The following is a 26,751-nucleotide window of genomic DNA, read 5'->3' as shown; positions in this document are numbered from 1 at the left end:
TTTTGTCTTGAGTTTTACACTGGAAAATCAAATTTGAAAATGAGGCTGGGAATAATGCTAGGCATTTGTTACATTTACTACCAATTACTTTTTGAAGGCTGTACTTATGCATAAAATTATTTGAATTTCAACATCTTGAGCAAAATTCCTGACGTGGAAAGTTTCATTTAAAATTCTAACCTGAGGAAGAAATCCATTAGTTGACTATTACCTTATGATTTGGGGCTGTTGTAATGAGAAAGTGGCATTAAAAAAATTATTTGTTGAACAACAACAACAAAAATAATAAAAAAATAAAGGTAGTGCTATTATACTTAAAGACAATGTGTTTATATACCTAAGAAAAATGGCAAAAATGTCACTGTATAGAATATTAGGGCTGGGAATAATTGGATGCAGTGTTGCACACATATAATCCCAGAAGCTCAGGAGGCTGAGGCAGGAGGATCACAAGTTCAAAGCCATCCTCATCAATGAGGAGGCAACTAGCAACTCAGTGAGGCCCTGTCTCTAAATAAAATACAAAATAGGGTTGGAGATGTGGCTCAGTAGTTGAGTGCCCCTGAGTTCAATCCCTGATACCTCCAAAAAACAATAACAAAGACAAATCACACACAAAATGGTAAAGCCAAGATTTCAGTGAGAATCAAGAAAACAGAAGAACAGGAAAGAGATGGCTGGGAAAAAAATGGGAACATAGGAAAACCAAGAAACAAATAAAATCCATGTTCAATAACCTACTTGTTGAGGATTCAATTTCAATATTAAGCACCTACTCTGTGTAGGGTGATAAAGGTGATGGATCCAAAAAGCGAAGGTTTTCTAGCTCATAGCCTAATGAGGAAGATAGACAAGGGAACAAATTGCCACATCACACTGTGATCACTGCTATTGATATGTATATACAGGTCCATAATCCCTGATCCAAAACACTTAGGCCAAATATTTCAGACATACATATTTTTTATTTTGGAAAGCTAATATATATCATAAATTATATAACACTGCTAAGGAGATGAGGGGGTGTAGCAGCCCATAACTAAACACAATGAAACATGACAAACTAACTGGAATAAACAAAGATTATGTACACTCATGTCAGAAATGGTGTTGCCAGGGTTGGGGTTGTGGCTCAGCCAGTAGAGCACTCGCCTCTCACGGGTGAGACGTGGGTTCGATCCTCAGCTCCACATAAACATAAATAAACAAAGATATTGTGTCCATGTATAACTAAAAAAAAAATTTTTTTTTAAAAAAAGGGCTGTGGATGTGGCTCAAGTGGTAGCGTGCTCGCCTGGCATGCGTGCGGCGCGGGGTTCAATCCTCAGCACCACATAAAATAAAGATGTTGTGTCCACAGAAAACTAAAAATAAATATTAAAAACTTCTTTCTTTCTCTCTCTCTTACAAAAAAAAGAAGAAAAGAAAGAAAACAGAAAAGAAATGGTGTTGCCAAATGAATTTTGGTGCTAACTATATGAACATAAACTTCATTTTTCAAGCATCTGGGATATTAGAATCATGAATAAGAGAGTGCAGTCCTCTATATAAAAAAATGTTTTAAGACAGGGCTAAGTATTAGTATTCAGAACAAAATACTAACAACAAAAAACAGTTCTTAAACTGGGTACAGTGGCACATGCCTGTAATTCCAGCAAATCAGGAGGCTGAGGCCAAAAGATTCAAAAGTTCAAGGACATCCTATGCAATAAGATCATGTCTCAAAATAAATAATAAAAAGGACTAGAGGAGTAGTTCAATGGTAAAGCCTCCCTGGATTCAATCCCTAGTATCAAAATTAATAGTCCTGGGGCTGGGTTTATAAAAGCTCAGTGGTACAATGCTTGCCTCACATGTGGGTTTGATCCTCAGCACACATAAAATTAAATAAAATAAATAAAGACACTGTGTCTGTCTTTAAAAAATCTTAACAGGACTGGGATTGTGGCTCAGCAGTAGAGTGCTGGCCTAGCATGTGTGAGGCCCTGGGTTTGATCCTTAGCACCACATAAAAATAAATAAATAAAGATATTGTGTCCAACTATGACTAAAAAGTAAATATTGAAAAAAAAAAAAAAACACCTTAACAACAACAAAAAATTAACAGTCCTTAAAGTGAAACCTGTAACATCAAAGTAAAGGGCACACACATCTGGTGAAAAGATGTGGTGAAAGAATTAACTCTACAGACACTGTCATAAAATTTTTCTTGCAAATCTGGGTATGATTTTCCTCTTTAGGAAACTAGAAAGATTTGAAAGACTCACAACACACATTATTTAAAACAAAATTCAGATTTCACCTCAGGAAAATACAAAACCAAACAAACAAAAGAGAATCCTGGCAGTGTTTACTTGTTATGAATAATGAAGAAACAACGAAGGAATAAAATAAACTACAATGTTCATGATGGTAAGACTAGGCCTTCAAAGGATGAAGCTCTAGAATTCTGTAATTAAATAAAAACTGAATGATTTTAAGAAATAAGACATCACCTGCACGAGTGATAAAATCCTAGCAGAAAGGAGATCAATACCAACACATAAAAGTCAAGTAAATAAAGTAGAGGGTAGTTGCTGACACCTGAAGCAGCTCAAACAAGAACCACTTCAAATAGATTATAGAATTATTATGAGAAAGTCAGCTTCTAACCTTACTTTTCTCTGCTCAAGAAATAAAAGGTAGGGGTTGTTTAAAGGAAATGAACAAATGCAATGCTATACTTTTATGCTGAATCTATTTGGACACAAGGCTCAAAGAATGGCAATGACTTGGAGCATACTGCCATTGACCTTTTTAAAATTCTTTTTACAGAAAAAGTTGTTCTTAGCAATAGCTAGTAGTGCTGAGAGACACAAGGTCATAATTACACTGCTTAGATAAAGCAAATATACTCATGAAACTTTATGAAAGACAACATCACACTATACTATTGTATAGAGAGCCAGTTTAAGGGATTCATGCCAATATGAATTCAGATATCAGTGTGGACCTAGCTAAATCACTTTAAGCACCTTTAATCTTACTCATCTATAAAATGGAGGTAACATCACCCACCTTTAACATGATTTTACAGATACTGTGTGTGTGAGTATGTGTGTGTGTCTGTGTAGATACAGAGTATGTCATGGAATCCAGACTCAGTAACTATGGTGATTACTTTAACAATTTGCTCCTTGGGCTGGGGTTGTGGCTCAGTGGCAGAGTGCTTGTGGCACTGGGTTCGATCCTCAGCACCACATAAAAATAAATAAACAAAATAAAGATATTGTGTCCAAGTATAACTAAGAAATATTTAAAAAAACAACAACAACAACAATTTGCTCCTCCACCTCAGTCTAGTGGTGTTCAACTGTCCCCTAATTCAAGTGACAGTAATCTCACTCTCACCCAATCTACTCTGAAATCACAGTAACCTTTTAAAAATAAATCATGCTACCTTCTGTCCAGCTTAAAATTCATTCATAACACAACATTCTAAGAATAAATTTTTTTAAAAAAATCAACATGATTTGATCTTGACCATTCTCCTACATTCTCTGCTCCAGATTTCTCAGGCCTTTTTCCATTTTGTAACTTACCTAACTGGCCTAATGACTGTTCACAAAGATAACTCTGACTTCTTTTTCTCCCAGCAAGCACTAATTCACTCTTCAGGTTTCAGGCTTAATATCTTTTCCTTACCGAAGCCACTTCTATGTTCTGTACTTCTCAGAAATACATATCACTTGTAACTACATATGCTATTAGGAAAATATGTCAGTTTGACATCTGATTCCACTGGGCACCGTGGAACACACCTGTAATCCTAGTAGTTCAGGAGGCTAAAGCAGGATTATCACAAGTTCAAGGCCAGTTTCAGCAACTTAGCAAGGCCCTGTCTCAAAATAAAAAATAAAAAGGGCTGGGGATGTCACTCAGTTGTTAAGAGCCCCATGGTTCAATCCCCAATACCAAAAATGAATAAATATACACAAATATACATAAATCTGGCTTTATAATGGGCCAGCCAGATTCATTGGTGTGTAAGTTTTATATAGGGTCTCTAGGAAGCAGATTCTCCGTATTTGTGATATTCAAAAACATCCAGCTCCAGGACCTGAGAGTAGTCATCTTGTAATTATGATGGAGGAACTTGGTGAAAATGAAACAAACATGAGGGCAGAAGAGATAAAACTGCTGAAGCTCCTGGATTAAGTTTTGCCTATTTTTTTTCCCCACTTGCATTAAATTGTGAAATTTCCCTTATTAAGCTAGTTTATTTTGCATTTTGTTATTTATTACTGAAAATATTGATACAAAGCAACTAAGGCATTCAAATCTATAGAGATATGAGGAAGAAACAAAAAAGAGGTATAATATTTAAAAAAACAAGTCTATTCCATTAAAGAGAAAATATTACCTTTATGAATCAAAAATACATATTAAATGATAATGTGAGAAGAGGCAAGGTGCTACCTGAACCCGTTACACACTAATTCAGTACTCAGCAACATTTTTCTCATATTCTCCACTAAATCTTGAGCTTCGAAGATTTAAAAAGTACCAAACTGGAATATAGGCATGAAAAAACGAAGTGGCAGCTTATATTACTGTTTTTGTCAATAATTTACTCCATCGTGTGACCTCACAGTATATTAGATTAAGTGAAATATATTTCCCTGCCACAAAGATGTTGATTTGGTGTTGACTACAAGACTTGATTTGGTCAGTGAAATGATACAAGAGTGGGCATCATTCAGCTTACTTCTGTGACTGCTATAAGAGCATGGCCACTGATTCCAAGAGAAAAAGAGAACAATCTACAGTCAATTATCACCAACAATAACTTAGCCTAATCTAATCAAATGATATGAAGAAGGGGGAAAGAGTGCTTATTGTTATAATTCACCGAAATTTTGAGACTGTTATGCAGCAAAATCTGACCAATAAAGCCAGTCCTATATAATACATGCAAGAACAACTGCTTTCTTAGCAATGCTCAATGCCCAAAAATAGTAAACAAAATTATTTTTAATTGTAGTTGGATATACCATCTCTATTTTATTTGTTTATTTTTATGTGGTGCTGAGGATTGAACCCAGCGCCTCACACATGCTAGGCGAGCCCTCTACCGCTGAGCCACAACAACCACAGCCCATGGACACAATATCTTTAACTTATTTATTTTTATGTGGTGCTGCTGATTGAACCCAGTGATTCACATGTGCAAGGCAAGTTCTCTACTGCTGAGTTATGACTCCAGCCCCAAACAAAATTCTTAAGAATTAAGTGTGAACAAAAAATTTAAAATCCAGTCTAGATGTTATACAAAGAGACAACAGAAAACAAGAACTTTGGGAAAAGATGACCCATAAATATAAAAATTCTATTCGATAATGAAATCCAGCCAACAAAGAAATGAAACAAAGTAAACAATTCAGGAATTCTAAAACAGTGTTATTCAGCTTCAATTAGGTAATATAATAGAAATATAAATCTTTATTTTTTCCGACTTTCATTTTAAAAATGACAACATACCTTCAGACTGTTTTTTTTCCTTCAATTTCAGAGATCATTTAGGAATTACCATTTTCTCATAGTGAAAAAACCGAAATCTATCAATTTTCTTAGTTTCTTCAATTAATGCAATAAACAATGGTTATTCCTAGAGACTTTCAGAGTATTTTCAGTGAACATTTTTCACTACTGATTAAATATATGTTTTGTTATTAGGTGTAATTTTTACAAAAACATTTTATTAGTCCAAAAATATGTGAATAAACTATTAAAACAAGTTAAACTCTGAAAGAGTATGGCTCTCTTTCAAAAATCAGTTCCTTTTTATAGGGCATGCTATTGAAAACAAAAAATAAAACAACAGATAAGAGGGGAAACTGCATACAGAGTGAAGTAAAGGACATCTAATCAAAGAGAAAATACATATTAAAGAGCAAGATATTTTTCATTAAATACAAAAACACACATATTCAAAAAGAGAATCAGAGTCCCATATTCCCACATACACAAAGAAAGGGGGTACCTATACAATGACAAAGACTAAGAGAAAAACCAAATATGAAGAAATTGAGATCGGGTTGTTTTCTATTTGTTTTGGGGGTGTTTGTGCATTGTACTGGGGATTGAACCAGGGGGTGCTTTGCCAAAAATTTTTATTTCCTTTTTATTTTGAGACAGTTGCTGAGGATTGCCTCAAACTTGTGATCTTCCTGTCTCAGTCTCCCAAACTGTTGGGATTACAGGGATGCACCACCGTGCCCCCTCAAAATCAATCGGTTTTAAAATGAGTATATTTAAATCATATTACCAAAATCTTTGCTCATTTGAATAACATGATAATAATCTTGAGGGAGGAAATTAGTTTTTCACTTACAGAATATCAACATGAAAGCATTTTTGGCATTCTGGTGATAACTTTATTAAGTTTGTTTCAAAAAGAATTACAAAAGCTTTGTAGATCCATGATAGAATGGCTTACATGTTTACCTTTAATCTATAGGGCTGGGGTTGTGGCTCAGAGGTAGAGCGCTTGCCTAGTATGTGTGAAGCACTGGGTTCAATCCTCAGCACCACATAAAAATAAAATAAAGATACTGTGTCCACCTATAACTAAAAAATAAATACTTTAAAAAATATTTTAATCTACAATAAACTGGAAAAATAATTCAATGTTTAGATACCCGGACTAAAGATTTCTCTGAATGTTGTTCTTGGGAGAAATTAAACTACTACTTATCCTTAAGTAATAAATGATCATAGTAGAAATAATAACCCATAGAATAAGATAAAAATTCATGAGTTCATAGCGATATAAGTGACAAATCAATGATTGGGTGAGAAAAAATAAGGAAAAATTCCTTGTAGTACAATTCCAACAAAAGGGAATGATGTAATTAGAAAATCATTATTATGTGGTAACTACCATAGTAAATTTTAGACAAGTATTATTAATGATTGCTGTGGTAGACAGACTCCAAAATGACCCCCAATTCTTACTACTTCCTAGTACTTACACCCCTTGTGTAATCCCTTCCCCTCTTGAGTGTGGGCAAGAACTTCTCCATTCTAGCAAAGGTGATGGTATGTCACTATTTTATGTGGTCATTTTACATAATACTGCAGGGTTGCTCAGCAACTCTCTCTTCCTGGCTTTGAGAAGGTAGCTATGATGGGGAGGCACTCAGGACAGCCTACAGCCAACAAACAGGAACCAGGGATAACCCAGAAGGATCTAAATCCTGCCACCAACCATGAGAACCTGGAAGTGGATCATTCCTCAATCAAGTCTTTAGATAAGATACTTAGTAATTTCAAAGGGGAAAAACTGTACCCACAGTGGAGAAATGTGGTAGATAACGCATAAAACAAGTGATCAAATTACTATCTACCAAACTAGGGTAAACTGAAATCATGTGCCTCCTAATGAGATGTAGTAACAAACAAACAAACAAACAAACAAAAAAAAAACCCCATTAATTTTGTGATATTTACCCCCCCACCAAATGTATGAGAAAACATTATAGAATCAAATTGCAGAATAAACTACAAAACATTCGGCATGTTAAATAATGTTCAGATCAAGCTGGGTAAAATGGTGCACACCTGTAATCCCAGCAACGTAGGCCACTGATGCAAGAGGATCACAAGTTCAAGAACAGCACGGGTAATTTAGCAAGACCTTGCATCAAACTAAAATTAAAAAGTGACAGACTCAATCTCCAGGACCACCAATCAATCAATCAATCCAGGACAAGAAAGAATGGTTACAGATCAAAAAAGAATAAAGAAATATGAGAACTAAATGCAAACACAACATGTGATGCTGGATGAGAAAATTAGCAGAATTATTATCAAATCTGAATTATTATTATCAAGTCTGTTGACTATATAATACTTTGTCAATATTGATTTCTTATTAACTATTTTGATATTTACCTTGTGGTTATGTAAAAAGAATGTACTTTCTTTTAGAAAATGCATTCTCAAGTGTTGAAAGGTAAATGGGGCATCATGTCTACAATTTCTTCTCAGACATTTCAGAAACAAATTAGAATAAACAATAAATGTTAATATTGGGCAAAGTGAGGTAAAGATTTTCTTTGTGCTACTCTTGCAACTTTTCAACACAGCAATTGATAAATAAAAAGGTAGAAACAGTATTACATGCCTGAGAAAAGTTTATAAACAATATAGACCATATGGACCAATAAAAAGGAATGAAGTACATACTAATAAATTCTACCACATAGATTAACCTTAAAGAACCACATGTTATATGATTCCATTTGAAGAATGTCCAGATATGGTCAATCTACAGAAACAGAAAGCAGCTTAAAGGCTCACAACAGGAAATAATTTAACAGTATACGAGTTAGAGGAATTTTTATTGGAGTGACAAAATATTCTAAAACTGGATTATGGAGACAACTGTAAACTCAGTAAATTTATTAAAAATTCCTGAGCTGAACTGTACACTGAAAATAAATAAAGTTTGGCATATCAACTATACCACAAAAAGTTAAAAGAAGGAAATAAAGGAGGGAGGAAGGGAAAAGGGGAAAAGGGGAAAGAGAAGGAAGGGAAGAAAGGGAAGGGGGCACACTGGCACCCGGCTGTAATCCTAGCTACTTGGAGGTTCAAAGTCAGCCTGGGAAATGTAGAGAGTCCCTGTCTCAAAAGAAAAAAATAAAAAGGGCCAGGGATGTAGCTTATTGAGGGATGTAGAAAGACCCTGTCTCAAAAGAAAAAAATAAAAAGGGCCAGGGATGTAGCTCAGTAGCTCATAGAGAGCTACTGAGTTCAATCCCCAGTAGGGGGCGGGAGAATAGTATGAGAAAGAAGCTGACCTTGGTTTCTCATTCACTGACTATTTACATAAGACTTATCATGTGGCAATGGACTGGGAAGTGCATTAAAAAAAAAAGGTAGAAACTTCCTCAAGAAGTACATATTCTTACATTTTTTTTTAAGAGAGAGTGAGTGAGAGAGAGAGAATTTTTTTTAATATTTATTTTTTAGTTTCCAGCGGACACAACATCTTTGTATGTGGTGCTGAGGATCGAACCCAGGCCGCAGACATGCCAGGCGAGCGCGCTACCGCTTGAGCCACATCCCCAGCCCCATATTCTTACATTTTAAGAATGTAAGAATGGGGACTGGGATTGTGGCTCAGTGGTAGAGTGCTGGTCTCGAATGCATAAGGCACTGGGTTCGATCCTCAGAACCACATAAATGTAAAATATATACATTATGTCCACCTAAGAAATAAATATTTTAAAAAAGAGAATGTAAGAATGAATTGAGCCAAATTTGTCGGTACACATACACACACTATACAGTATCATTTATGATTAAATTCACTGGTTTTTTTTTTTTTTTGACAGATGATGCAAGTTGATACAAATTTAATTGTGACCCATATCAAAACTTCAGTCACTTTTGCAGTTTTGCTATAGATTCAAGAACTGGACAAAGTCAGAAATTCAGGTTTAGAATCTATTATGTTTTCTAATTTCATAATCATTAATCCTCTCGTTTACAAAGAATATATTTAACGGTAAATGCAGCAGCACTTGTAGCAAAATAACCATTTTTTTAATATTTATTTTTTAGTTGTATTTGGACACAATACCTTCACTTTTATGTGGTGCTGAGGATCGAACCCAGGGCCCTGCACATGCTAGGCGAGCAACAACCCCAGCCCCATAACCATTCCTTTTTTTTCCCCCAATATCTTTATTTTACTTTATATGGTACTGAGGATTGAACCCAGTGCCTCACACATGCTAGGGAGCGCTTTACCTCTGATAGGACATGTTTTTATGTATAGGAGAAATAGCCATCATGCTGTATTAGTAGGAAATAACAGAACATTTGCCTAAGGTAGAATAAGCAGAATAACTTTTTTTTTTTAAAGAGAGAGTGAGAGAGGAGAGAGAGAGAGAGAATTTTTAATATTTATTTTTTAGTTCTCGGCGGACACAACATCTTTGTTGGTATGTGGTGCTGAGGATCGAACCCGGGCCGCACGCATGCCAGGCGAGCGCGCTACCGCTTGAGCCACATCCCCAGCCCCCAGCAGAGTAACTTTTAATACCAGTCAATAAATGTTCATTTTACCCTGTTATACTAAAAATCGGATAGAAGTTTATAGTTGTGAAGGATGGAAGTGGGGATTTCTTTTAAAGTGTGCCTACAATCTGATGATCAGAATTAAGAAAACTAGGGAATAGACTGAGTTTTGGCAAGAGCCTTTCACTGAGGAATGCTATGGACAAGACAAAGCAAGCTAAAGCTGAGGAATTGACTTTGATTTTTACTGAGAGTTGATGGGCCCTATCCACCAGCAACAATACTCTGTAACTTTTAAAATTGTAATAAAATATATCTGACAAAAAATTTGTCTAGTCTTTTGCACAAACATATGATGTGGTAGAGACTTACTATGCCCTCAAGCATTTCCAATTACTCATAAATCCTTCTTTAAGCTACACCATCTATGTCTTCCTATATAATTCTATGTACTAGGTTTGATTTGATGATGGAAATCAGTAGTTAACAAGGTGACAAAATCTTTCCTCTTTGTGATTTTCCACAGTCTGAATTTTCCAAAAATGACCTTGAAACAAATTATCTTTGAAAGTGAAGAAAAAAAAATCTTAACATTCTTTCTATGTTATTCCAATAACAGTCTTTCAAATATTTTAAGAATTCTCAGGGGCTGGGGATGTGGCTCAGCGGTAGCGCGCTCGCCTGGCATGCATGTGGCCCGGGTTCGATCCTCAGCACCACATACCAACAAAGATGTTTTGTCCGCCGATAACTAAAAAATAAAATATTAAAATTCTCTCTCTCTCTCCCCCCCCTCCCTAAAAAAAAAAATTAAAAAAAATAAAAATAAAAAATAAATAAAAAAAGAATTCTCAGGAAGCCCTGCTCCTTTCCAGATTATTTTTGGTCTCCTGACTGGCATTCCCGCTAACAACCAATCTAAAGAATCTTAATATCATTAACCTTCACTATCTGTCTCAAACTTCACCACTGTCTTCCAATGTTTATTGTTGCCATTTCACACTTTTGATAAAGAAATTTAAGGGACTCCATTGGTCTAATTTATTTAATCCTAGAGATAGTCTCCTTTGCAATAGGTTACCCTGCCTAATTCCTACTTTAATTCTCAATCTTGTTCAAAAATAGTTTTTTTTTTTTTCCCTAGCATGTTTACTTGACTTTATAAACAGAACACACAGAATAAAACTGAACTTGGGCTGGCGTTGTGGCTCAATGGTGAAGCACTTGCCTCACATGTATGAGGCACTGGGTTCAATCCTGAATACCACATAAAAATAAATAAATATACCCTAAGTACATGTATGAAGACATGAATGGTGTGACTCTACTTTGTATACAACTAGAGATGAAAAACTGTGCTCTATTTGTGTAATATGAATTGTAATGCATTCTGCTGTCATATATAATAAAATAAAAATAAATAAGTAAGTAAGTAAAGGCATTGCATCCATCTACAATGAAAAATATATTTAAAAAAAAAAAAACTGAACTCGGGGCTGGGGATGTGGCTCAAGCGATAACGCGCTCGCCTGGCATGCGCAGGGTGCTGGGTTCGATCCTCAGCACCACATAAAATAAAGATGTTGTTTCCAACGAAAACTGAAAAATAAATATTTTTAAAAATTCTCTCTCTCTCCAAAAAAAAAAAAAAAACCTGAACTCAAAAGCACCTTTATGGAATTGGGGCTGTGGCTCAGTAGTAGAGCACTTGCCTAGCATGTGTGAGGCACTGGGTTCAATTCTCAGCACTGATACAAATAAATAAGAAAGCGGTCCAGTGACAACTAAAAAAAATTTAAAAATTTTTTAAAAAGAGCACCTCTATGGAAAATAGTGAGTTTAGAAATTAACTACTTAATAGTCTTTGTAGATTTCAAACGCATTGAAAAATTTGGTACCCCTAGATTCTTTTAATCAAACCTATATATTTATATGGATCATATTACATGCAATTCTACCAATGATAGATTCATTTTTGGTTTACAACTAATCTGCTCTTAAAAAACAAATAAAATAAATGTAGTTTTTCAATTAAAAAGTTTAATTCAAAAAGTAACATCAAGCTCAGTAAATTTGTTTTTTCAAAGTGTTTTTCTCCCAAAACATGCCATCAAACAAATGGGAATTTAAGCACTGGAGACAGGAAAAGAGAGAGGGTGTGCAGGACAATGTCCAAGCAGGTATTATACAGGAAGTGCCCCAAATGAAAAGTTCCAGGCCAACAGAGCAGCAGAAGGGCAAAGGACAAATAAGGAGGATGAGTGTTTTAGTCTGAAGAGGAGAGTCACAGAAACAAAACAATTATTCTTTGAAATTTTGCTTGCTCACCCTATCCTCTTAACGTTGGGCTACATATCTTAACCGTCTAGTCACCCCATTAATGTCTTTTTCTCCCCAGCTATTAACTATTTTAAAAATATGCCTTGCCAACTAGCAGTAACAAAACAGTTTCGAGAAAGGGAAGAGAGTTCAGAGAAAAAAGGTATACGTGAGGGGCTGGGGTTGTGGCTCAGCAGTAGAGTGCTCACCTAGCATGTATGGGATCCTGGGTTCGATCCTCAGCACCACATAAAAATAAAATAAAGCATTGTGTCCAACTATAACTAAAACTAAAACAAAATATTTTTTTTTAAAAAAAGGAGTACAGTAATTCTATTCTCCATTTTTAAGTAAATATATAGAACTAAAAGGTTCAATTACACTTAGATTAGATAATCACAAACTCTTGGTATAGAAAGACCTTGGAGAAATTCATAAGTTTTCACTCAAAGAGGATATAAGAGTTCATTAAGATCTTTGCTCAGGGGGCTGGGGATATAGCTCAGTGGCAGAGCATTTGCTTAGCATGTGTAAGACTCTGGGTTGAAGTCAAACAACAACAAATGCTGGCGAGGATGTGGAGAAAAGGGTACACTTGTACATTGCTGGTGGGACTGCAAATTGGTGCAGCCAATTTGGAAAGCAGTTTGGAGATTCCTGGGAAAGTGGGAATGGAACCACCATTTGACCCTGCTATTGTCCTTCTCGGACTATTCCCTGAAGACCTTAAAAGAGCATGCTACAGGGATACTGCCACATCGATGTTCATAGCAGCACAATTCACAATAGCTAGACTGTGGAACCAACCCAGATGCCCTTCAATAGATGAATGGATTAAAAAATGTGGCATCTATACACAATGGAGTACTATGCAGCAATAAAAAATGACAAAATCATAGAATTTGCAGGGAAATGGATGGCACTAGAGCAGATTATGCTTAGTGAAGCTAGCCAATCCCTAAAAAACAAATACCAAATGTCTTCTTTGATATAATGAGAGCATCTATGAACAGAGCAGGGAGGAAGAGCAGGAAGAAAAGATTAACATTAAACAGAGACATGAGATGGGAGGGAAAGGGAGAGAAAAGGGAAATTGCGTGGAAATGAAGGGAGACCCTCATTGCTATACAAAATTACATATAAGAGGTTGTGAGGGGAATGGGAAAATAAACAAGGAGAGAAATGAATTACAGTAGATGGGGTAGAGAGAGAAGATGGGAGGGGAGGGGAGGGGGGATAGGAAAGGTAGCAGAATACAACAATTACTAATAGGGCATTATGTAAAATTGTGGATGTGTAACTGACGTGATTCTGCAATCTGCATTTGGGGTAAAATTGGGAGTTCATAACCCACTTCAATCTAATGTATGAAATATGATATGTCAAGAGCTTTGTAATGTTGTGAACAACCAATAAAAAAATAAATAAAATTAAAAAAAAAAAGACTCTGGGTTGAATACTTAGCACCGCATAAAAAACGAAACAAAGGGGGCTGGGGATGTGGCTCAAGTGGTAGCGCGCCCGCCTGGAATGTGTGCGGCCCGGGTTCGATCCTCCAGCACCACATACCAACAAAGATGTTGTGTCTGCCAATAACTAATAAATAAATAAATATTAAAAAAAAAAAGAAACAAAGGCATGCTGTCCATCTACAACTACCAATAATAATAATAATAATAATAATAATAATAATAATAATAATAATAATAATATCTTTGCTTAATCAACTAACGCCTGATCAAAAGTGAGGAAGCAGAAACAGTATTTATGTTTTAGAATCATACACAGATATGAATTCATAGAAGTTATGGTATACTAATCAGCTATAAAAAGAAATGAGGTATTCACACAACTAGGAGGAATCCATGGAGAACTGCATTGAATTGGGGGAGAAAAAAGTCAATCCCCAAAATCATACATATTGTATGATTGCCTTAACATAACTTCATTCTTGGAATGACAAGAATATAGAAATGTAGAACAGATTAATGTCAAGGAGGAAGGAGAGATGGAGCCAAAAGGAAGGTAGGTGTAGTAATAAAAGACGAATACTCTTGTTGGAAGTATTTTGTATTTTGATTGTAGTGGTAGGTACACAAATCTACACATATGGAAATACATACATATCCACCAGTTAGTTCTCACTCCCATACACACTCAACTGAATACTAGTAAAAATATGGTAGAATGTATCAAAAGCGATATTCTATTCTAACATTGTAATATGGTTCTGTATAATGTTTGGAGAATCCATTTAAGGGTTCTTTTCATTCTTTCTTTCCCCCCACTTTTTTTCAGGGTATAGGGGTGACTAGGGATTGAACCCAGAGGCACTCTACCACTAAGCTACATATTTTATATATTTTATTTAGCCTGTCTGGTCTATGAAGCTGCCTTCATTCTCCTAATTTCAGAGCCCGTTTCTTTCCTTAAGAATGTAAGATTGCCCACATTCTTCCAACGTCTTATTTGCCTAAGTTGACATTTGGCTCCTATTATCTGCACCTAAAGAACCCCTTCAAACAATAAGCATACAAAAAATTACCTAGTTTTTTATAAATTTTTTTTTGGTTGTATCTTTATTTTATTCATTTATTTTTATGTGGAGGTAAGGATCAAACCCAGTGCTTCACATGTGCCAGGCAAGTGCTCCTACCACTGAGTCACAACCCAGCCCAAATTACCTACTTTTTAATTAGTACTTCTGCTACAACCTAAGAAAGCTTTCTTTCAGGGCTGAGGTTGTGGCTCAGTGGTGGAGTGCTTGCCTCGCATGCGTGAGGTCCTGGGTTTGATCCTTAGCACCACATAAAAAAATAAACAAATAAAAAATAAAGATATTTTGTTTACATACAACTAAAAAATTTTAAAAAAAGAAAGCTTTCTTTCATAAACTGTTGTTCAAAATCAAATAGGTTCTTATAAAGGAACTTAATAGAGTACAAATTTAACTGGAGTTTAAGAGTTTAATTAAGCTACAAACCAACTAACTCTAAGCCAAGCATGCCATGTTCAAGCGATATGAAAATACGTGAATCAATCAACAAGTACATGAAAAAATGCTCACCATCTCTAGCAGTCAGAGAAATGCAAATCAAAACCACCCTAAGATACCATTTCACTCCAGTAAGATTGGCAGCCATTATGAAGTCAAACAACAACAAGTGCTGGCGAGGATGTGGGGAAAAGGGTACTCTTGTACATTGCTGCGGCCAATTTGGAAAGTAGTATGGAGATTCCTGGGAAAGTGGGAATGGAACCACCATTTGACCCTGCTATTGCCCTTCTCGGACTATTCCCTGAAGACCTTAAAAGAGCGTAGTACTACAGGGATACTGCCACATCCATGTTCATAGCAGCACAATTCACAATAGCTAGACTGGAAACAACCCAGATGCCCTTCAATAGATGAATGGATAAAAAAAATGTGGCATTTATACACAGTGGAGTATTACGCAGCACTAAAAAATGACAAAATCATGGAATTTGCAGGGAAATGGATGGCATTAGAGCAGATTATGCTAAGTGAAGCTAGCCAATCCCTAAAAAACAAATGCCAAATGTCTTCTTTGATATAATGAGAGCAACTAAGAACAGAGCAGGGAGGAAGAGCAGGAGGAAAAGATTAACATTAAACAGAGACATGAGGTGGGAGGGAAAGGGAGAGAAAAGGGAAATTGCATGGAAATGGAAGGAGACCCTCATTGTTATACAAAATTACATATAAGAGGTTGTGAGGGGAATGGGAAAAAAAAAACAAGGAGAGAAATGAATTACAGTAGATGGGGTAGAGAGAGAAGATGGGAGGGGAGGGGAGGGGGATAGTAGGGGATAGGAAAGGTAGCAGAATACAACAGTTACTAATATGGCATTATGTAAAAATGTGGATGTGTAACCGATGTGATTCTGCAATCTGTATTTGGGGTAAAAATGGGAGTTCATAACCCACTTGAATCTAATGTATGAAATATGATATGTCAAGAGCTTTGTAATGTTGTGAACAACCAATAAAAAAAACAATAATAATTAAAAAAGAAAATACATGAATATGGTTCCTGTTCTCAAGTCTCACAGCAAGTTAGAAAACTGTAATAAATAACTATGATATAACATGGGCACTACTATAAAGAGGGTTATCTAAAATGCCAACAGAGATAAAAAAATCAATTCAGTAAAGGATTTAGACTATGAATTTTAACCTATTCTTGTCTGGTTTTAAGATAACAATTTGGGGATAAAAGGAGAGATACTGAGTCTAAAAGGAAACACCCTGCAAAAGTAACATAAGGCAATATGCAAGTGCAGGGAGAAATGGCAAGAAATTATGAAACTCCATCCTTGCTCTACATGTAGTCCCTCTAAGTATTAACACACCCTATCAACAGGAGCTGTCTCTCCCTCTAGAGACAGCCTGCATCCTAACCCTTAAATGTGTATTCCTTGTCTTACCACAAAAACATCCTTCTCTTGAGATTACCCCAATCTCCTTTGAATAGTTATCTATTTTCCTAAATAAACTTGTCTATGCCTTTGACTGGTATGTGCTACAATTCTTTGACATCAGGTATGCCAAAGATCCTGCTAGTCCTGAGCCAAGTTCCCCTTCTCTCTGGAAGTCCACCAATCCTTCTTTGGAGACACGGATGCTCTAGTGATCATTTGAAATAAGTATCATTCCTGTAGAAGATTTACCAATATTTTCTCTAAATCAATCCAAGCATTTACATTTTCAATCTTATAGCCAAAAAGCAAATCTTAACATACACATTTCCAATCTCTTAAATATTTTCATTATCAATCTTATTAGATATTTTAATACTAGTAAATCAAGTGATGATTTTAATGAGCCTTAATGTAGATTAGATTTCTAAAATTATGACCAAATAATGATTTTAAAGCACAAGGGATAAACAAGCATATTATTAATAAAATTTTACATAATAATATCACTATTAGTTTCTGTGTTAAGTATTTAGTTTTATAAAGTAAAAATCATGCATCCAAAGGTAAGATCAATTAAACTTTAAGAATGTTGTATAGCTGCATAATATTTCTTTAGAATAAAGTAGTACTTCTTACCTTCTGGAGTTGGAATGCATCCCAAGAAAATGAAAGGAGGGGGGAAAAAGAGTATTTAATTTCTCTTTACAAAGCAACAACAATGCCAAAAAAATAAACTGTCCCGTGCCCTCCCAGCCATATTCATAATCCCTCCACCCCCATTTTACTATATAAAACATTCATTTACTTAAAATTTACAAGTTAGCCCAAATACTACTGTCTAAAAGTACAAGATTATACTCAGCTGAAACATCTAATCCACTCCAGAAAATAGTTGCAAAATTTTTACTATGTGACAGAATAAACCTATTAGAGCAGTTTGGATGTGGATGATGAGTATTTTCCATTCTTTAATATTCTTTCCATGCGTTTCAGTTTCCAGGAGCCATCATAAAGCCATCAGCTATGGACTCTAATGTTTATTAGCTTCCCTTTGATCCATAATAGAACTTGTCCCTCCAAATAACAATGGATATGACTACTTTTTCTGTCAACACCCAAGTTACTGTTTCTGTGTTTTCAATATTAATTCTTTTTGACATCTTTACCAGCTTTGCAAGCTGGAAAGAAGACTACACTAGTGATCAGAAGATGCAGGCTTAACCACAAAGGTATCAGCTAACCTTAGATAAACATGATATCAACTTAATTTTAAAAAGTTCTTAATTCTTAAACTGAGCTCTCTAAAGAAACCACTTCAAGGCATTTCACCGGAACAAACAATCAAATGATCTACTCTGCAGGGATAATGATTTCTGCAGACAAGTAATGAGAATGTAGGCTTTATTTCCTTTGAATACTTTTCCATAATGGGGGGTGGGGATTAGGTACTTTGATTATTTTTTTGGTAGGAAGTAAAACAAAACATTTCACCTTAAATATCATAAGAGTTTTTTCAATAAGATGAGAGACCCCCCCAAAAAAAGTTAATATTTCAGTATGCTTATTGGGCATGGTCTTTGATGGATGGTTCCCAGAGTTCTTTACAATCACAACCCTATAGGAGCTTACTGCTTTGGTTGGAACACTGAAACATGAGAAAAAATTACAAGGCAAGAATTTTGAGCTCTGCAAACAGCAATACATAAAGATCTATTTAATCCAAAAAACAATTTGTAATTAGACAAAAATTAACCTAAAGCTGTTATGGCAGCACACAATGTTAAGTCTGATTTGAAAAATAATAAAGCCAATATACTAATCAGAAGAGCAAGCACATACTAAAAGAACAAAAACCACAAACAACAAGCCTAGATTGCTAGTTTCACTAAGCTAGTTGTATAACCCTTGATAAATCTCAATCCATGGGTATGTATGTATATATTTTGGTGCAATACTAGAGATGGAACCCAGGGGTGCTCTACCACTGAACTATATCCCCAGCCTTTTTTATTTTGAGACAGGGTCCAAACTGATGAGGCTTGTCTGAACTTGTAATCTTCCTGCCTTAGCCTCCTGAGTAGCTGGAATTACAGGCATATGCCACTGTGCCCATCCTTATTTCTCCAATAATAAAATGAGATGTAAACTATAACAATTTTTTCCATCTGCAATATTATACAACTGAAATAATATGACTGATGTGGGGAAAACGTGGGAGAGGAAGAGATGAGGACTGCTGCAGAGATTATCCATTTTGGAGTACTATTCAAAGGTATCATGTTATAATTAGATAGAGTTTAAGATGAATGCATAATGTGGTAAATACATACAATGGAATATTACTCAGTCATAAAGAAGAATGAAATTATAGCATTTGTAGGTAAATGGATGGAACTGGAGGTTACCATGCTAAGTAAAATAAGCCAATCCCAAAAAACCAAAGACCAAATGTTCTCTCTGATATGAAGATGCTGATCCACAATGGGGGCAGGGGGATCCACTGGATTGGACAGGGTGGAGTAGGGAAAGGTAAGGGAAATGGGAATGGGAAAGACAGTAGAATGAAACGGACCTAACTTTCTTATGTTCATATATGAATACACGATCAGTATAACTCCACATCATTTACAACCAGAAGACTGGGAAGTTATACTTCATGCATATATGATATGTCAAAATACATTCTACGGTCATGTATAACTAAAAAAGAACAAATTTTAAAAACTTAAAAAAAAAAAAAAACTAGGTACAGTTTATTGGCCAGTGCATGTGTTCAAGTCATCTATTTATTCTCAAACTTGTCAGTACTACTATATAACTCACACATAACCTTCTTTTTTGGATCATTTTTTAAAAAGAAGTATGCTTTTAAACACTCCTTGACTTGCAACAGAAGTAACAAATAAGTAAAAAAAAAAAAAATCAACATAATTGAGAAGGTAGGAAGCTGGCCATACTCATTCATCAGCTACATAACTTACCATACCAATTTGTGTGTGAAGATTCAAATAAATGCCACATCAAAATTATTAATTACATACCATGTAATCTTAGAATCATTTATGGAGGGTCTAATTCAGAAAATGCTCAATTTGTGGATGACAAAATTCACAATCTTCCTAATTCCTTTTCACTTCTACTCATAAATGAAAAATCAAGAAATAGTAAGACAACACTGTCTCGGAACTGAATACTTCTTCCTTCCTAAAATATCTACTTAGCAGATATAAGAGTCAAGGTAATACTGTATAACTAATAAAATGAGCAAAACAGGTCACAAAAATTCCAATGGGGGAGAAAAGAATTAAAGATAATGGCCATTTCAGAAGACTTGAAGTCCTCCTATATTTACTGTTGTAGAAACATATCTGCAGACATTAATGGCAGCCATAGTTGATGGAGGGGGGAAAACCTGTTCTGCATCTCATCTATAGATAATCTATAGATAACGATAAAGGAGTGGTAACCATAAAGGTTTAGCAGAAATGGCTTCAATATAGAAACTCTTGTTTTATATGCCACTCATTATGTGTGTTGTCAACAGTATTTGTTGAAAGTAAATGTTTAGTCAGTCTATTTTTGATAGGCCAAAATATCTAAATTGCATACAAATAGCCTCTGAATATTTATCTATCAGATAATGTCTGAGTCATATAATGCCTGTGACTTACCTCAAAATAATGTGGAGTGGGAAGACTATCTATAATTTATGCTGGAGGATTTATACTTTTTAGTTTGAATTTTTCCAAAAGTAAAAAATTTACATTTTAAAAGAATATCTTTGGTACCTAACTTATAAACCTATGTTTGCAACAAATGTGTAGGCAGAATGACTCCTACTATTATGTATAATTATAGTATACTATTAAAAAATAAACTTAAAAAAACAAATGTGCAAGCATATCATCACAAAATGAAAAATTTTCCTAGAGTCTGTAACCCATCAGGAACTATTTACCTATTGACGTCCAAAATAGGTATTAGATACTAATCTTTAAAGACAGATATTCTATGCCCAGATCACTGCTACCCTTTAATTGCTGACTTGATATTTTTAACAAAATCACTTCCCTACACTTGAATACCACTACTTACCCCTCAATGGGGCTCAAAACATTGGGAGGCAAAATAAACCCTCAATGAATATTTAATCAACCCCCTGACATTACCAGTTTAACCCTCAGATCTTCACTACAGTAAATTGCAGCTGTTCAATCAAAATACCTATAAATCATTTTTATTTTCCTCCTTTATTTTACCTCCCATAGCCAAGCCATCAGAGTAATCCTGTGCATTCTCCCCAAAACATTCCATCTCAAATCTTTCTACTCTCTCCAGATCAAACTTATCTTCACCTAAGTCCAACCACCACTATATCTTGCCTAATCTACAATAGCCTCATTAGTCGCCTTAATACTTTCAACTCCTGCCACAGCCTATTCTTCATACAGAAGTCTATAAAGCTTTGCCTGAAATATAAGCCATACTACAAATCATCTTGTTAATCATCAGATGCAAATTTCCAAGGGAGGTATATTATTTCCCTATGAGGACCAGTAACTCATTTGGACAGATCCATGTTTAAACATTTCATCTTGCCAATGGATTCAAACTACTTTTTGTATTCTAATCACATCCACTTAGCTTACTAATACAAAGAACAAAATTCCAACTATAAACTTAGTCACAGTAAGGTTCCAAATATGTAATTATAAAACAACTGTGATAAATGACCTATATGAGACTATTTGTGATAATCCCCCTTACGCACTTCTAAAATGATTGACCAGGCTAGACCTCATGGCACATGCCTATAAACCCAGAGGGAGGCTGAGATAAGAGGAGCTCAAGTTCTAGGTCAGCCTTGGAAATGACTGACTGGTCTGAGGGGTGGCGCTCATCTGTAATTTCCAGCAATGTGGGAAGCCTCATGAGACAGGAGATCACAAGTTTGAAGCAAGCCTTAGCAAATTAGTGATAACTTGTCTAAAAATTATTTACAGTGGCAAAGCACACCTGTGTTCAATTTCTAGTGCCACAAAAATGAATGAATGAAATGACTGGCTAACAAAAGCTACACACCAAAATCTACAATCCTATTCTAAACAAAACAAGAACACAAATCATTCTGATCCATAGTTTGTGGTTTGATGGTGGAAGGCTCCAAGAATTTCAAGCTTAATCCAACTTTATGATTTAAAATGAAATTTCTATCCAGTGATAATTTTATTTTTTCAAAAAAGGAAACTGTCGGGCTGGGGATGTGGCTCAAGCAGTAGCGCGCTCGGCACGGGTTCAATCCTCAGCACCACATACAAAACAAAGATGTTGTGTCCGCCGAAAACTAAAAAATAAATATTAAAAAATTCTCTCTCTCTTAAAAAAAAAAAAAAGGAAACTGTCTAGATAAAACCAGATATATAAAAGGGTACAAAAAAATCTTTAAAGGTTCTAACAGTACTTCAAATTTGGAATATATAACTCCTGTTGAAGAGCTCAACCCTAGGGAATTTCTGCCATGTCACTGTTGGGATTTATTTAAGAGACATGACAGGCTACAGTTTAGCCATAGAAACTGAACATGGAGGTATCTTTAAACTGAACATGAGGTGTATTTAAAAAGTTTTTCAACAAATTATAAACTATTTAATGATTTTCTAAAATAACTGTTACTTGGTAAATAGCATAGAAATTAACTTTTCTTTTACGTACAAATAACAAAAACCACAGGTAAAGCATCTATCTAAATTATCAGTGATGTTTTATCTGTTCCAAACAAAATTAGACTACTTCAGAATACTTCCACCATTCACTCTGACTACTAAGTACACCAGAATCAGTCTTAATCTCACCTGTCCTAAATCAGGTCCAATTTGACCTGAAACACCAAATCTGTATCTTCTCTTCTACATGACTCCTCTTAGAGGGGATATGAGGGTGAGGCTCAAAGTCAGAGTGCTTACCTAACATGCAGGAGATCCTGGATTCAATCTCCCATACCCCCAGAGGAAAAAACAAAACAAGATTTATGATTCCTACCCAGGAGCAGTGGTGCACATTTGTAAACCCAGCGACGTGGGAGGCTGAGGCAGGAGGAACATGAGTTCAAAGCCAGCCTCAGCAAAGGTGAGGCGCTAAGCAACTCAGTGAGACCCTGTCTCTTAACAAAATACTAAATAGGGCTGGGGATGTGGCTCAGTGATTGAGCTCCTGAGTTCAATCCCTAGTAGCCCCCCCCACCTATCAAAAATGAAAAGATTTGACTCCTATGGGAAACTCTAAATTATCTTTAAAAGGGATGCATATTACACTATAAAAAGAATATAATCGAGTACATAGTCATAGATTATTTTGAGAGGAAAACTTTTAGGACTTTTTCTTTCCTATATTTCTAAAATGCTAAGTTTAACAGTTATAGAAAGATATTTAAATATTATAAAACTTTCTTCTAAAAGGGATAGCTATTTCTAATTAACTCATTCAAAATTCCACACTTTGGTAAATAATTTTCAATCTTACCACCTAACTTCTTAAAGTCACTAGTACCTCAATCTTTCTCAGTCAGGAGTTAACCCCTTCTCTTATTTTTTCTTTAGAACTGGGGCTTGTACTCAGGGGCACTCAACCACATCCCCAGCCCTATTTAGAGACAGGGTCTCACTGAGGTACTTAGGTGCTCACTTTTGCTGAGGCTGGCTTTGAACTGTCGGTCTTCCTGCCTCAGCCTGGGATTACAGGCATGCACCACCGTGCCTGGCTAATCTCTTCTTTTTTAATACTTGTTTGGTGATTGTAGAAAACCCAATATAACATAAAAGTGACCATTTTAATCATTTTTAAGTATAATTCAATGATGTTAAATGCATTTGCAATGTTGTACAGCTATAATTACTGTCAATTTCCAGAACTTTCTTATAATCTCAACCAGAAACTCTGTACCCATTAACAGTAACTCCCTATACCAGTGCCTGTTAACCTCTATTTTCTGACTCTGTAAATGTACCCATTCTAGATATATCATATAACTGACTCATACAATATTTGTACTTTTGGATAACTTATTTCACTTAGCTTGTTTTTAAGGTTCATCCACATTCATGGATATATCAGAATTTCATTTCTTAAAAAACAAAAAAATTCAATTTCCTCTTAAGGCCGAATAATATTCCATTGCATGTATATAGCACATTTTGTTTATCAATTCATCTGTTAATGGACATTTGGGTTGTTTTCACTTTAATATATTCTAAAATAAAACAAAATATAACAATAATCAGAATCAAAGAGATTCTTTAAAATGTGGGAACAGAGGGAAAAATACAAAGTGAAAAGACATAAAAGATATACTGAGGTCTAAGGAATGAAAATAAAACAAGTAGCAGCACACTTTCAATAAGCATACTCTGTGTTTCATTCTATAATCTCTCTAAAAACTGTAAAGATTATAAGACTTGACACTTGATTGCAGCAAGAAAAGTTATTTACTACATTGGAATATAATCTTCTAACCATTGATATTTTTCATATACTCATTAACAAGTAAGTTTTCAATGCCTACTATGGCAATACACAAAAAGAAGAGATAATATCACTATCCTCACAGAACTACTTTAACGTATGGATGGATATCTCTCTCTCTCTCTCTGGTGGTGGTGCTGGGGATGGAATCCAGGACTTTGCACATGTTAGGCAAGCACTGTACCACTGAGCTATATCCCTAGCACTGACTTTTCTTTAAAATTACAAAAACTTATCATTTTAAACCTTAGTGCTATAAAGAACAAGAAATACTATAATAAACTAAAACAAGAATATGTGATCTAGACTACAAAGTCAGTCAAAATTCTTTAAAAATGAAAATTTCAAACTGATTGCCTAAAGAGTTAACCTCACAAATAAAGCTAAGTGGTCCTCATGTACAAAGGCTGAGATTGATGTAAATTCCCTACAAAATTGAAAATGACAAAACATAAAAGATATATAAAACTATGAGAATAGACAGAAATATACTTAACTTGGAGAGGAGGTTATCAGAAAAAAACAAACATTAAGGAAAAAAAATCCAAAGAGGAAAGAAAGAAAGAAAGTAAAAAAGCTTGTGGTATCAATTGAAGTAACAAGTTTCAAGAAGGAAATAGTACTACAGTGTAATAATAATAATAATTCTGAGAAGTAAAAGAGGCAAGAACTTAAAATCCAATTGATTTTGTAAAATGTAAGTCACAGATGACCCTGAAAGAACTGCTTTATGGTCACAAAACTATCTAACCACATCAGAGTTTAACCAAGAAGAACTACTTATAAACTGTTAACACGTGAAGCCAAAGACATTTCTAATGACTTCACAATTTTGATGCATATCAAAAATATAAGAAATTCCTTTTTCTCCTTTTCTATTTATTTATTACTATTCTTTACTTATTCACTAATTTTGACTCCCTCTGGAAATGATAATGGAAAGTTTAAAGTCCTAGAGCATTACTACATTAGACTTGTATGACACTGCAATGCAATTTTAGACCAAAGAGATTATTGGAGCTTATTCTCTATATATCAGATTTCCTGGTATATTTGCCTGGTATGTATCAAAATCTAAATTTATAAAAAGAAACAAAATCTCCTACCCATTCCCACTCTGTGTGATCCAACAGTGCTATTAAAGGATATTAGAATACCTTAACAAAATTTCTCAGTCACAAAAATACTATTATCTTCTCCTGTAGCTTAGTATTAATTGATCTATGATCAAATCTTTTTAAAAATATTTTATTTTTTAGTTGTAGATGGACATAATAACAGAAATATAATGCTAATAAATTAAGAGTGATCATTTTTTTAAATGATTACAAAAGAGACTTTGAAAAGCTAATTTTTCAAATGCATTTTCATGTTTTAATTCATGCATGCTTATACTCAACGTTTTTAGGAACATGTTATATAAAGTAGGATATTATCATTTATATTTCCTCTTTTCATAACCATAAAGCAAACCTAATTTATTTACTGCCTACTGAAATTTGGCAATGAATTAAAACAACCAAAAAAATTAACTGCTTTAGAAAAGAAAAGCCAATTTTAAAAACTCAAGTAGAACTTCATGTTAAAGAAAAAAAAACAATGACAAGTAAAATCTAGTATATGAAATGGTTATTAATCAAGAAATATGCTGCTGGGTGCAATGTCACACACCTGTAATCCCAGCTACTTGGGAGGCTGAGGCAGGAGGATCACAAGTTCAAGGCCTGGCTGGGCAATTTATAAAGTCCCTACTGCAAAATAAAAAAGGGCTGAGAATATAGTTCAGTGGTAGAGCACCACTGGGTTCAATCCCCAGTGCCCACCCCCCTCACCGCTCCAAAAAGGTGCTGTGGATTTAGTTTAGTGGCACAAAGCTTGCCTAGCATGTGCAATGCCTGAGTTTGGTCTGGGTGTGGGGGGTGAGGGGCAACAAAAGAAAGGGGGGCGAAGAAAGAAATAAATTGTTGTCCATTTGCAAATATCTACCCATAGGCCACTGTTTCTCAATGGAAACACTACTGGCATCTGAAATGAATGACTACTCAATATGGACTGTGCAGTACCAAATATTTAGTATCCCTGTTATCTACCATTTAAATATCACAGTGTAATCCCCTCACCAATCACTGTGATTATCAAAAATAGGACTCCCAACATACTGTGATCTCCCTTCCCTAATGGTGTTACACAATACCATCCATAGTTGAAAAACACTAGAAGTAGTTTCAAAGCTCAGCAAACTTCCTACCTTAATGAAAATCTTTCTAATAAAAGGGGTTGTGGCTCAGAGGTAGAGCGCTTGCCTAGCACACATGAAGCACTGGGTTCAATCCTCAGTACCACATAAAGTAAAATAAAGACATTCTGTCCACCTGTAACTAAAAAAATACATATTAAAAA

At 35.0% G+C, this 26,751-nt stretch overlaps 1 protein-coding gene across 6 annotated transcripts in view; it reads right to left on the bottom strand.

Moving 5' to 3' along the window:
• ASXL2 (ASXL transcriptional regulator 2) overlaps positions 1-26,751 on the bottom strand; it is a 138,436-nt gene that overhangs the window by 64,910 nt on the left and 46,775 nt on the right. The window lies entirely within an intron of this gene.

Source organism: Spermophilus citellus, assembly GCF_964194105.1.
Source record: "Spermophilus citellus genome assembly, chromosome: 13".
In the NCBI taxonomy this organism is placed as follows: domain Eukaryota; kingdom Metazoa; phylum Chordata; class Mammalia; order Rodentia; family Sciuridae; genus Spermophilus; species Spermophilus citellus.
Note: the sequence above shows the minus strand (reverse complement) of the source record. Positions and strands in the feature narration are given on the sequence as shown.